Here is a 13,614-nt window from a genome sequence, read left to right on the forward strand (position 1 = left end):
GACTGACAAGAAGCCATTCTTCTAAGTATCATCCCACCACCATTTTTCCATTGTTTTAAAATGCAGGGAAATTTTGCAAGTTAGCATTATAATTAGTAGCTGGAGGGTACGGTTTTTTTTTTGTGTGTGTGGTCGATGTGGATGGGGGGGGTCAGGCCCTCTGTCAGTTGGCTGGTTAGTTTTTATTGTCCCCAGAGAGGAGAAGTGGGCATGTGTTTGGCAGGTGAAAAGGGCGGATTCTGTTTCAGAGACTTAACGATGATCCCCATGGTCATCCCGTTCCTTTAATAATCCTTTACTTCATCAGCTGGAAATCCACCATGGTTCTATATACTCCTCTTTGCGTGGGAACAGGTAACTGGCTTGTTCCAAGAAGTATGCCGCAGAGCTTTTCAATTAACCACTACGTTGAAAATTATTTGCAGATGTTCAGCGTTTCACCATAATTGTGAGAACCTTTGTTTGTGCCTCCTGAAACCCAAGAAGGCAGCGACGGACATAACTATGCTGAGGAGTAGCTGACTTGGTGTTGCCTATTTTTGTTAGTGGAGACTGACAAGAAGCCATTCTTCTAAGTCTCATCCCACCACCATTTTTCCATTGTTTTAAAATGCAGGGAAATTTTGCAAGTTAGCATTATAATTAGTAGCTGGAGGGTACGTTTTTTTTGTGTGTGTGGTGGATGTGGATGGGGGTGGTCAGGCCCTCTGTCAGTTCGCTGGTTAGTTTTTATTATCCCCAGAGAGGAGAAGTGGGCATGTGTTTGGCAGGTGAAAAGGGCGGATTCTGTTTCAGAGAATTAACGATGATCCCCATGGTCATCCCGTTCCTTTAATAATCCTTTACTTCATCAGCTGGAAATCCACCATGGTTCTCTATACTCCTCTTTGCGTGGGAACAGGTAACTGCCTTGTTCCAAGAAGTATGCCGCAGAGCTTTTCAATTAACCACTACGTTGAAAATTATTTGCAGGTGTTCAGCGTTTTACCATAATTGTGAGAAACTTTGTTTGTGCCTCCTGAAACCCAAGAAGGCTGCGACGGACATAACTATGCTGAGGAGTAGCTGACTTGATGTTGCCTATTTTTGTTAGTGGAGACTGACAAGAAGCCATTCTTCTAAGTATCATCCCACCACCATTTTTCCATTGTTTTAAAATGCAGGGAAATTTTGCAAGTTAGCATTATAATTAGTAGCTAGAGGGTACGGTTTTTTTTTTTTGGGTGTGGTCGATGTGGATGGGGGGGGTCAGGCCCTCTGTCAGTTCGCTGGTTAGTTTTTATTATCCCAAGAGAGGAGAAGTGGGCATGTGTTTGGCAGGTGAAAAGGGCGGATTCTGTTTCAGAGAATTAACGATGATCCCCATGGTAATCCCGTTCCTTTAATAATCCTTTACTTCATCAGCTGGAAATCCACCATGGTTCTCTATACTCCTCTTTGCGTGGGAACAAGTAACTGCCTTGTTCCAAGAAGTATGCCGCAGAGCTTTTCAATTAACCACTACGTTGAAAATTATTTGCAGGTGTTCGGCGTTTCACCATAATTGTGAGAACCTTTGTTTGTGCCTCCTGAAACCCAAGAAGGCTGCGACGGACATAACTATGCTGAGGCGTAGCTGACTTGGTTTTGCCTATTTTTGTTAGTGGAGACTGACAAGGATCCATTCTTGTAAGTATCATCTCACCATCATTTTTCCATTGTTTAAAAATGCAGGAAAATTTTGCAAGTTAGCATTATAATTAGTAGCTGGAGGCTACGGTGTTTTTTTTTTTTTTTTTCCTGTGGGGTCAGTGTGGATGTGTTGGTCAGGCCCTCTGTCAGTTCCCCGGTTGGTTTTTATTATCCCCAGAGAGGAGAAGTGGGTATTAGTATGGCAGGTGAAAACTGCGGATCTGTTTCAGAGAATTAAACAGGATCCGCATGGTAATCCCGTTCCTTTAAGAATCCTTTGCTTCATGAGCTGGGAATCCACCATGGTTCTATATACTTGTCTCTGCGTGGGCACAGGAAACTGGCTAGTTCCAAGAAGTATGCCTCAGAGCTTTTCAATGAACCAGTATGTTGACAATCCTTTGCAGGTTTTCAGCGTTTCACCATAAGTGTGATAACGTGTGTATGTGCCTACTGAAACCAAATATGGCTGCTATGGACATAACTATGCTGAGGCGTAGCTTACTTGGTGTTGCCTATTTTTGTCAGTGGAGACTGACAAGAAGCCATTCTTCTAAGTATCATCCCACCATCATTTCTCCATTGTTTAAAAATGCAGGGAAATTTTGCAAATTGGCATTATAATTAGTAGCTGGAGGGTACTTTTTTGTTTTGTGGGGTCGGTCAGGATGGGTGTTCAGCCCCTCTGTCAGATCGCTGGTTTGTTTTTATTATCCCCAGAGAAGAGTAGTGGGCATGTGTTTGGAAGGTGAAAAGTGCGGATTCTGTTTCAGAGAATTAAACAGGATCCGCATGGTCATCTCATTCCTTTAAGAATCCTTTGCTTCATCAGCTGGGATTCCACCATGTTTCTATATACTCCTCTATGCGTGGGCACAGGTACCTAGCTTGTTCCAAGAATTATGCTGGAGAGTTTTCAAATTAACCAGTACGTTGAAAATTATTTGCAGGTTTTCAGCGTTTCACCATAATTGTGATAACGTTTGTATGTCCCTCCTGAAACCCAAGAAGGCTGCGACGGACATAACTATGCTGAGGAGTAGCTGACTTGGTGTTGCCTATTTTTGTTAGTGGAGACAGACAAGAAGCCATTCTTCTAAGTATGATCCCACCACCATTTTTCCATTGTTTTAAAATGCAGGGAAATTTTGCAAGTTAGCATTATAATTAGTAGCTGGAGGGTACGGTTTTTTTTTTTTGTGTGTGGTCGATGTGGATGGGGGGGGGGTCAGGCCCTCTGTCAGTTCGCTGGTTAGTTTTTATTATCCCCAGAGAGGAGAAGTGGGCATGTGTTTGGCAGGTGAAAAGGGCGGATTCTGTTTCAGAGACTTAACGATGATCCCCATGGTCATCCCGTTCCTTTAATAATCCTTTACTTCATCAGCTGGAAATCCACCATGGTTCTATATACTCCTCTTAGCGCGGGAACAGATAACTGCCTTGTTCCAAGAAGTATGCCGCAGAGCTTTTCAATTAACCACTACGTTGAAAATTATTTGCTGGTGTTCAGCGTTTCACCATAATTGTGAGAACCTTTGTTTGTGCCTCCTGAAACCCAAGAAGGCTGCGACGGACATAACTACGCTGAGGAGTAGCTGACTTGGTGTTGCCTATTTTTGTTAGTGGAGACTGACAAGAAGCCATTCTTCTAAGTATGATCCCACCACCATTTTTCCATTGTTTTAAAATGCAGGGAAATTTTGCAAGTTAGCATTATAATTAGTAGCTGGAGGGTTCGGTTTTTTTTTTTTGTGTGGTCAATGTGGATGGTGGGGGTCAGGCCCTCTGTCAGTTCGCTGGTTAGTTTTTATTATCCCCAGAGAGGAGAAGTGGGCATGTGTTTGGCAGGTGAAAAGGGCGGATTCTGTTTCAGAGAATGAACGATGATCCCCATGGTGATCCCGTTCCTTTAATAATCCTTTACTTCATCAGCTGGAAATCCACCATGGTTCTATATACTCTGCTTTGCGTGGGAACAGGTAACTGGCTTGTTCCAAGAAGTATGCCGCAGAGCTTTTCAATTAACCACTACGTTGAAAATTATTTGCAGGTGTTCAGCGTTTCACAATAATTGTGATAACGTGTGTTTGTGCCTCCTGAAACCCAAGAAGGCTGCGACGGACATAACTATGCTGAGGAATAGCTGACTTGGTGTTGCCTATTTTTGTTAGTGGAGACTGACAAGAAGCCATTCTTCTAAGTATCATCCCACCACCATTTTTCCATTGTTTTAAAATGCAGGGAAATTTTGCAAGTTAGCATTATAATTAGTAGCTGGAGGGTACGGTTTTTTTTTTGTGTGTGTGGTCGATGTGGATGGGGGGGGGTCAGGCCCTCTGTCAGTTGGCTGGTTAGTTTTTATTGTCCCCAGAGAGGAGAAGTGGGCATGTGTTTGGCAGGTGAAAAGGGCGGATTCTGTTTCAGAGACTTAACGATGATCCCCATGGTCATCCCGTTCCTTTAATAATCCTTTACTTCATCAGCTGGAAATCCACCATGGTTCTATATACTCCTCTTTGCGTGGGAACAGGTAACTGGCTTGTTCCAAGAAGTATGCCGCAGAGCTTTTCAATTAACCACTACGTTGAAAATTATTTGCAGATGTTCAGCGTTTCACCATAATTGTGAGAACCTTTGTTTGTGCCTCCTGAAACCCAAGAAGGCAGCGACGGACATAACTATGCTGAGGAGTAGCTGACTTGGTGTTGCCTATTTTTGTTAGTGGAGACTGACAAGAAGCCATTCTTCTAAGTCTCATCCCACCACCATTTTTCCATTGTTTTAAAATGCAGGGAAATTTTGCAAGTTAGCATTATAATTAGTAGCTGGAGGGTACGTTTTTTTTGTGTGTGTGGTGGATGTGGATGGGGGTGGTCAGGCCCTCTGTCAGTTCGCTGGTTAGTTTTTATTATCCCCAGAGAGGAGAAGTGGGCATGTGTTTGGCAGGTGAAAAGGGCGGATTCTGTTTCAGAGAATTAACGATGATCCCCATGGTCATCCCGTTCCTTTAATAATCCTTTACTTCATCAGCTGGAAATCCACCATGGTTCTCTATACTCCTCTTTGCGTGGGAACAGGTAACTGCCTTGTTCCAAGAAGTATGCCGCAGAGCTTTTCAATTAACCACTACGTTGAAAATTATTTGCAGGTGTTCAGCGTTTTACCATAATTGTGAGAAACTTTGTTTGTGCCTCCTGAAACCCAAGAAGGCTGCGACGGACATAACTATGCTGAGGAGTAGCTGACTTGATGTTGCCTATTTTTGTTAGTGGAGACTGACAAGAAGCCATTCTTCTAAGTATCATCCCACCACCATTTTTCCATTGTTTTAAAATGCAGGGAAATTTTGCAAGTTAGCATTATAATTAGTAGCTAGAGGGTACGGTTTTTTTTTTTTGGGTGTGGTCGATGTGGATGGGGGGGGTCAGGCCCTCTGTCAGTTCGCTGGTTAGTTTTTATTATCCCAAGAGAGGAGAAGTGGGCATGTGTTTGGCAGGTGAAAAGGGCGGATTCTGTTTCAGAGAATTAACGATGATCCCCATGGTAATCCCGTTCCTTTAATAATCCTTTACTTCATCAGCTGGAAATCCACCATGGTTCTCTATACTCCTCTTTGCGTGGGAACAAGTAACTGCCTTGTTCCAAGAAGTATGCCGCAGAGCTTTTCAATTAACCACTACGTTGAAAATTATTTGCAGGTGTTCAGCGTTTCACCATAATTGTGAGAACCTTTGTTTGTGCCTCCTGAAACCCAAGAAGGCTGCGACGGACATAACTATGCTGAGGCGTAGCTGACTTGGTTTTGCCTATTTTTGTTAGTGGAGACTGACAAGGATCCATTCTTGTAAGTATCATCTCACCATCATTTTTCCATTGTTTAAAAATGCAGGAAAATTTTGCAAGTTAGCATTATAATTAGTAGCTGGAGGCTACGGTGTTTTTTTTTTTTTTTTTCCTGTGGGGTCAGTGTGGATGTGTTGGTCAGGCCCTCTGTCAGTTCCCCGGTTGGTTTTTATTATCCCCAGAGAGGAGAAGTGGGTATTAGTATGGCAGGTGAAAACTGCGGATCTGTTTCAGAGAATTAAACAGGATCCGCATGGTAATCCCGTTCCTTTAAGAATCCTTTGCTTCATGAGCTGGGAATCCACCATGGTTCTATATACTTGTCTCTGCGTGGGCACAGGAAACTGGCTAGTTCCAAGAAGTATGCCTCAGAGCTTTTCAATGAACCAGTATGTTGACAATCCTTTGCAGGTTTTCAGCGTTTCACCATAAGTGTGATAACGTGTGTATGTGCCTACTGAAACCAAATATGGCTGCTATGGACATAACTATGCTGAGGCGTAGCTTACTTGGTGTTGCCTATTTTTGTCAGTGGAGACTGACAAGAAGCCATTCTTCTAAGTATCATCCCACCATCATTTCTCCATTGTTTAAAAATGCAGGGAAATTTTCCAAATTGGCATTATAATTAGTAGCTGGAGGGTACTTTTTTGTTTTGTGGGGTCGGTCAGGATGGGTGTTCAGCCCCTCTGTCAGATCGCTGGTTTGTTTTTATTATCCCCAGAGAAGAGTAGTGGGCATGTGTTTGGAAGGTGAAAAGTGCGGATTCTGTTTCAGAGAATTAAACAGGATCCGCATGGTCATCTCATTCCTTTAAGAATCCTTTGCTTCATCAGCTGGGATTCCACCATGTTTCTATATACTCCTCTATGCGTGGGCACAGGTACCTAGCTTGTTCCAAGAATTATGCTGGAGAGTTTTCAAATTAACCAGTACGTTGAAAATTATTTGCAGGTTTTCAGCGTTTCACCATAATTGTGATAACGTTTGTATGTCCCTCCTGAAACCCAAGAAGGCTGCGACGGACATAACTATGCTGAGGAGTAGCTGACTTGGTGTTGCCTATTTTTGTTAGTGGAGACAGACAAGAAGCCATTCTTCTAAGTATGATCCCACCACCATTTTTCCATTGTTTTAAAATGCAGGGAAATTTTGCAAGTTAGCATTATAATTAGTAGCTGGAGGGTACGGTTTTTTTTTTTTGTGTGTGGTCGATGTGGATGGGGGGGGCTCAGGCCCTCTGTCAGTTCGCTGGTTAGTTTTTATTATCCCCAGAGAGGAGAAGTGGGCATGTGTTTGGCAGGTGAAAAGGGCGGATTCTGTTTCAGAGAATTAACGATGATCCCCATGGTCATCCCGTTCCTTTAATAATCCTTTACTTCATCAGCTGGAAATCCACCATGGTTCTATATACTCCTCTTAGCGCGGGAACAGATAACTGCCTTGTTCCAAGAAGTATGCCGCAGAGCTTTTCAATTAACCACTACGTTGAAAATTATTTGCTGGTGTTCAGCGTTTCACCATAATTGTGAGAACCTTTGTTTGTGCCTCCTGAAACCCAAGAAGGCTGCGACGGACATAACTATGCTGAGGAGTAGCTGACTTGGTGTTGCCTATTTTTGTTAGTGGAGACTGACAAGAAGCCATTCTTCTAAGTATGATCCCACCACCATTTTTCCATTGTTTTAAAATGCAGGGAAATTTTGCAAGTTAGCATTATAATTAGTAGCTGGAGGGTTCGGTTTTTTTTTTTTTGTGTGGTCAATGTGGATGGTGGGGGTCAGGCCCTCTGTCAGTTCGCTGGTTAGTTTTTATTATCCCCAGAGAGGAGAAGTGGGCATGTGTTTGGCAGGTGAAAAGGGCGGATTCTGTTTCAGAGAATGAACGATGATCCCCATGGTGATCCCGTTCCTTTAATAATCCTTTACTTCATCAGCTGGAAATCCACCATGGTTCTATATACTCTGCTTTGCGTGGGAACAGGTAACTGGCTTGTTCCAAGAAGTATGCCGCAGAGCTTTTCAATTAACCACTACGTTGAAAATTATTTGCAGGTGTTCAGCGTTTCACCATAATTGTGAGAACCTTTGTTTGTGCCTCCTGAAACCCAAGAAGGCTGCGACGGACATATCTATGCTGAGGAGTAGCTGACTTGGTGTTGCCTATTTTTGTTAGTGGAGACTGACAAGAAGCCATTCTTCTAGTATCATCCCACCACCATTTTTCCATTGTTTTAAAATGCAGGGAAATTTTGCAAGTTAGCATTATAATTAGTAGCTGGAGGGTACGGTTTTTTTTTTTGTGTGGTCGATGCGCATGGGGTGGCGTCAGGCCCTCTGTTAGTTCGCTGGTTAGTTTTTATTATCCCCAGAGAGGAGAAGTGGGCATGTGTTTGGCAGGTGAAAAGGGCGGATTCTGTTTCAGAGAATTAACGATGATCCCCATGGTCATCCCGTTCCTTTAATAATCCTTTACTTCATCAGCTGGAAATCCACCATGGTTCTCTATACTCCTCTTTGCGTGGGTACAGGTAACTGGCTTGTACCAAGAAGTATGCCGCAGAGCTTTTCAATTAACCAGTACGTTGAAAATTATTTGCAGGTGTTCAGCGTTTCACCATAATTGTGATAACGTTTGTTTGTGCCTCCAGAAACCCAAGAAGGCTGCGACGGACATAACTATGCTGAGGCGTAGCTGACTTGGTTTTGCCTATTTTTGTTAGTGGAGACTGACAAGAAGCCATTCTTCTAAGTATCATCTCACCATCATTTTTCCATTGTTTAAAAATGCAGGAAAATTTTGCAAGTTAGCATTATAATTAGTAGCTGGAGGCTACGGTGTTTTTTTTTTTTTTCTTTCCTGTGGGGTCGGAGTGGATGTGTTGGACAGGCCCTCTGTCAGTTCCCCGGTTGGTTTTTGTTATCCCCAGAGAGGAGAAGTGGGTATTAGTATGGCAGGTGAAAACTGCGGATCTGTTTCAGAGAATTAAACAGGATCCGTATGGTAATCCCGTTCCTTTAAGAATCCTTTGCTTCATGAGCAGGGAATCCACCATGGTTCTATACACTTATCTATGCGTGAGCACAGGAAACTGGCTAGTTCCAAGAAGTATGCGGCAGAGCTTTTCAATTAACCAGTATGTTGACAATCCTTTGCAGGTTTTCAGCGTTTCACCATAATTTTGATAACGTGTGTATGTGCCTACTGAAACCAAATATGGCTGCTACGGACATAATTATGCTGAGGTGTAGCTGACTTGGTGTTGCCTATTTTTGTCAGTGGAGACTGACAAGAAGCCATTCTTCTAAGTATCATCCCACCATCATTTCTCCATTGTTTAAAAATGCAGGGAAATTTTACAAATTTTCATTATAATTAGTAGCTGGAGGGTACTTTTTTGTTTTGTGGGGTCAGTCAGGATGGGTGTTGAGGCCCTCTGTCAGATCGGTGGTTTGTTTTTATTATCCCCAGAGAAGAGTAGTGGGCATGTGTTTGGCAGGTGAAAAGTGCGGATTCTGTTTCAGAGAATTAAACAGGATCCGCATGGTCATCTCACTCCTTTAAGAATCCTTTGCTTCATCAGCTGGGATTCCACCATGTTTCTATATACTCCTCTATGCGTGGGCACAGGTACCTGGCTTGTTCCAAGAATTATGCTGGAGAGTTTTCAAATTAACCAGTACGTTGAAAATTATTTGCAGGTTTTCAGCGTTTCACCATAATTTTGATAACGTTTGTATGTCCCTCCTGAAACCCAAGAAGGCTGCGACGGACATAACTATGCTGAGGAGTAGCGGACTTTGTGTTGCCTATTTTTGTTAGTGGAGACTTACAAGAAGCCAATCTTCTAAGTATGATCCCACCACCATTTTTCCATTGTTTTAAAATGCAGGGAAATTTTGCAAGTTAGCATTATAATTAGTAGCTGGAGGGTACGGTATTTTTGTGTGTGTGTGGTCGATGTGGATGGGGGGGGTCAGGCCCTCTGTCAGTTCGCTGGTTAGTTTTTATTATCCCCAGAGAGGAGAAGTGGGCATGTGTTTGGCAGGTGAAAAGGGCGGATTCTGTTTCAGAGAATTAACGATGATCCCCATGGTCATGCCGTTCCTTTAATAATCCTTTACTTCATCAGCTGGAAATCCACCATGGCTCTATATACTCCTCTTTGCGTGGGAACAGGTAACTGGCTTGTTCCAAGAAGTATGCCGCAGAGATTTTCAATTAACCAGTACGTTGAAAATTATTTGCAGGTGTATAGCGTTTCACCATAATTGTGATAACGTTTGTTTGTGCCTCCTGAATCCCAAGAAGGCTGTGACGGACATAACTATGCTGAGGCGAAGCTGACTTGGTTTTGCCTATTTTTGTTAGTGGAGACTGACAAGAATCCATTCTTGTAAGTATCATCTCACCATCATTTTTCCATTGTTTAAAAATGCAGGAAAATTTTGCAAGTTAGCATTATAATTAGTAGCTGGAGGCTACGGTTTTTTTTTTTTTTTTTCCCTGTGGAGTCGGTGTGGATGTGTTGGTCAGCCCCTCTGTCAGTTCCCCGGTTGGTTTTAATTATCCCCAGAGAGGAGAAGTGGGTATTAGTATGGCCGGGGAAAACTGCGGATCTGTTTCAGAGAATTAAACAGGATCCGCATGGTAATCCCGTTCCTTTAAGAATCCTTTGCTTCATGAGCTGGGATTCCACCATGATTCTATATACTCCTCTATGCGTGGGCACAGGTACCTGGCTTGTTCCAAGAATTATGCTGGAGAGTTTTCAAATTAACCAGTACGTTGAAAATAATTTGCAGGTTTTCAGCGTTTCACCATAATTTTGATAACGTTTGTATGTCCCTCCTGAAATCCAAGAAGGCTGCGACGGACATAACTATGCTGAGGAGTAGCTGACTTGGTGTTGCCTATTTTTGATAGTGGAGACTGACAAGAAGCCATTCTTCTATGTATCATCCCACCACCATTTTTCCATTGTTTTAAAATGCAGGGAAATTTTGCAAGTTAGCATTATAATTAGTAGCTGGAGGGTACGGTTTTTTTTTTGTGTGTGTGGTCGATGTGGATGGGGGGGTCAGGCCCTCTGTCAGTTCGCTGGTTAGTTTTTATTATCCCCAGAGAGGAGAAGTGGCCATGTGTTTGGCAGGTGAAAAGGGCGGATTCTGTTTCAGAGAATTAACGATGATCCCCATGGTCATCCCGTTCCTTTAATAATGCTTTACTTCATCAGCTGGAAATCCACCATGGTTCTCTATACTCCTCTTTGCGTGGGAACAGGTAACTGCCTTGTTCCAAGAAGTATGCCGCAGAGCTTTTCAATTAACCACTACGTTGAAAATTATTTGCAGGTGTTCAGCGTTTTACCATATTTGTGAGAACCTTTGTTTGTGCCTCCTGAAACCCTAGAAGGCTGCGACGGACATAACTATGCTGAGGAGTAGCTGACTTGGTGTTGCCTATTTTTGTTAGTGGAGACTGACAAGAAGCCATTCTTCTAAGTATCATCCCACCACCATTTTTCCATTGTTTTAAAATGCAGGGAAATTTTGCAAGTTAGCATTATAATTAGTAGCTGGAGGCTACGGTGTTTTTTTTTTTTTATCCTGTGGGTTCGGTGTGGATGTGTTGGTCAGGCCCTCTGTCAGTTCCCCGGTTGGTTTTTATTATCCCCAGAGAGGAGAAGTGGGTATTAGTATGGCAGGTGAAAACTGCGGATCTGTTTCAGAGAATTAAACAGGATCCGCATGGTAATCCCGTTCCTTTAACAATCCTTTGCTTCATGAGCTGGGAATCCACCATGTTTCTATATACTTTTCTATGCGTGGGCACAGGAAACTGGTTAGTTCCAAGAAGTGTGCCTCAGAGCTTTTCAATGAACCAGTATGTTGACAATCCTTTGCAGGTTTTCAGCGTTTCACCATAATTGTGATAACGTGTGTATGTGCCTACTGAAACCATATATGGCTGCTACGGACATAACTATGCTGAGGCGTAGCTGACTTGGTGTTGCCTATTTTTGTCAGTGGAGACTGACAAGAAGCCATTCTTCTATGTATCATCCCACCACCATTTTTCCATTGTTTTAAAATGCAGGGAAATTTTGCAAGTTAGCATTATAATTAGTAGCTGGAGGGTACGGTTTTTTTTTTGTGTGTGTGGTCGATGTGGATGGGGGGGTCAGGCCCTCTGTCAGTTCGCTGGTTAGTTTTTATTATCCCCAGAGAGGAGAAGTGGGCATGTGTTTGGCAGGTGAAAAGGGAGTATTTTGTTTCAGAGAAATAACGATGATCCCCATGGTCATCCCGTTCCTTTAATAATCCTTTACTTCATCAGCTGGAAATCCACCATGGTTCTATATACTCCTCTTTGCGTGGGATCAGGTAACTGCCTTGTTCCAAGAAGTATGCCGCAGAGCTTTTCAATTAACCACTACGTTGAAAATTATTTGCAGGTGTTCAGCGTTTTACCATAATTGTGAGAACCTTTGTTTGTGCCTCCTGAAATCCTAGAAGGCTGCGAGGGACATAACTATGCTGAGGAGTAGCTGACTTGGTGTTGCCTATTTTTGTTAGTGGAGACTGACAAAAAGCCATTCTTCTAAGTATCATCCACCACCATTTTTCCATTGTTTTAAAATGCAGGGATATTTTGCAAGTTAGCATTATAATTAGTAGCTGGAGGGTACGGTTTTTTTTTTTGTGTGTGGTCGATGTGGATGGTGAGGGTCAGGCCCTCTGTCAATTCGCTGGTTGGTTTTTATTATCCCCAGAGAGGAGAAGTGGGCATGTGTTTGGCAGGTGAAAAGGGCGGATTCTGTTTCAGAGAATTAACGATGATCCCCAGGTCATCCCGTTCCTTTAATAATCCTTTACTTCATCAGCTGGAAATCCACCATGGTTCTATATACTCCTCTTTGCGTGGGAACAGGTAACTGCCTTGTTCCAAGAAATATGCCGCAGAGCTTTTCAATTAACCACTACGTTGAAAATTATTTGCAGGTGTTCAGCGTTTTACCATAATTGTGAGAACCTTTGTTTGTGCCTCCTGAAATCCTAGAAGGCTGCGAGGGACATAACTATGCTGAGGAGTAGCTGACTTGGTGTTGCCTATTTTTGTTAGTGGAGACTGACAAGAAGCCATTCTTCTAAGTATCATCCACCACCATTTTTCCATTGTTTTAAAATGCAGGGATATTTTGCAAGTTAGCATTATAATTAGTAGCTGGAGGGTACGGTTTTTTTTTTTTGTGTGTGGTCGATGTGGATGGTGAGGGTCAGTCCCTCTGTCAATTCGCTGGTTGGTTTTTATTATCCCCAGAGAGGAGAAGTGGGCATGTGTTTGGGAGGTGAAAAGGGCGGATTCTGTTTCAGAGAATTAACGATGATCCCCAGGTCATCCCCTTCCTTTAATAATCCTTTAGTTCATCAGCTGGAAATCCACCATGGTTCTATATACTCCTCTTTGCGATGGAACAGGTAACTGGCTTGTTCCAAGAAGTATGCCGCAGAGCTTTTCAATTAACCACTACGTTGAAAATTATTTGCAGGTGTTCAGCGTTTCACCATAATTGTGAGAACCTTTGTTTGTGCGTCCTGAAACCCAAGAAGGCTGCGATGGACATAACTATGCTGAGGCGTAGCTGACTTGGTTTTGCCTATTTTTGTTAGTGGAGACTGACAAGAATCCATTCTTGTAAGTATCATCTCACCATCATTTTTCCATTGTTTAAAAATGCAGGAAAATTTTGCAAGTTAGCATTATAATTAGTAGCTGGAGGCTACGGTGTTTTTTGTTTTTTTTTTCCTGTGGGGTCGGTGTGGATGTGTTGGTAAGGCCCTCTGTCAGTTCCCCGGTTGGTTTTTATTATCCCCAGAGAGGAGAAGTGGGTATTAGTATGGCAGGTCAAAACTGCAGATGTGTTTCAGAGAATTAAACAGGATTCGCATGGTAATCCAGTTCCTTTAAGAATCCTTTGCTTCATGAGCTGGGAATCCACCATGGTTCTATATACTTGTCTATGCGTGGGCACAGGAAACTGGCTAGTTCCAAGATGTATGCCTCAGAGCTTTTCAATTAACCAGTATGTTGACAATC

Source organism: Eulemur rufifrons, chromosome 30 (assembly GCF_041146395.1).
Source record: "Eulemur rufifrons isolate Redbay chromosome 30, OSU_ERuf_1, whole genome shotgun sequence".
Lineage (NCBI taxonomy): Eukaryota > Metazoa > Chordata > Mammalia > Primates > Lemuridae > Eulemur > Eulemur rufifrons.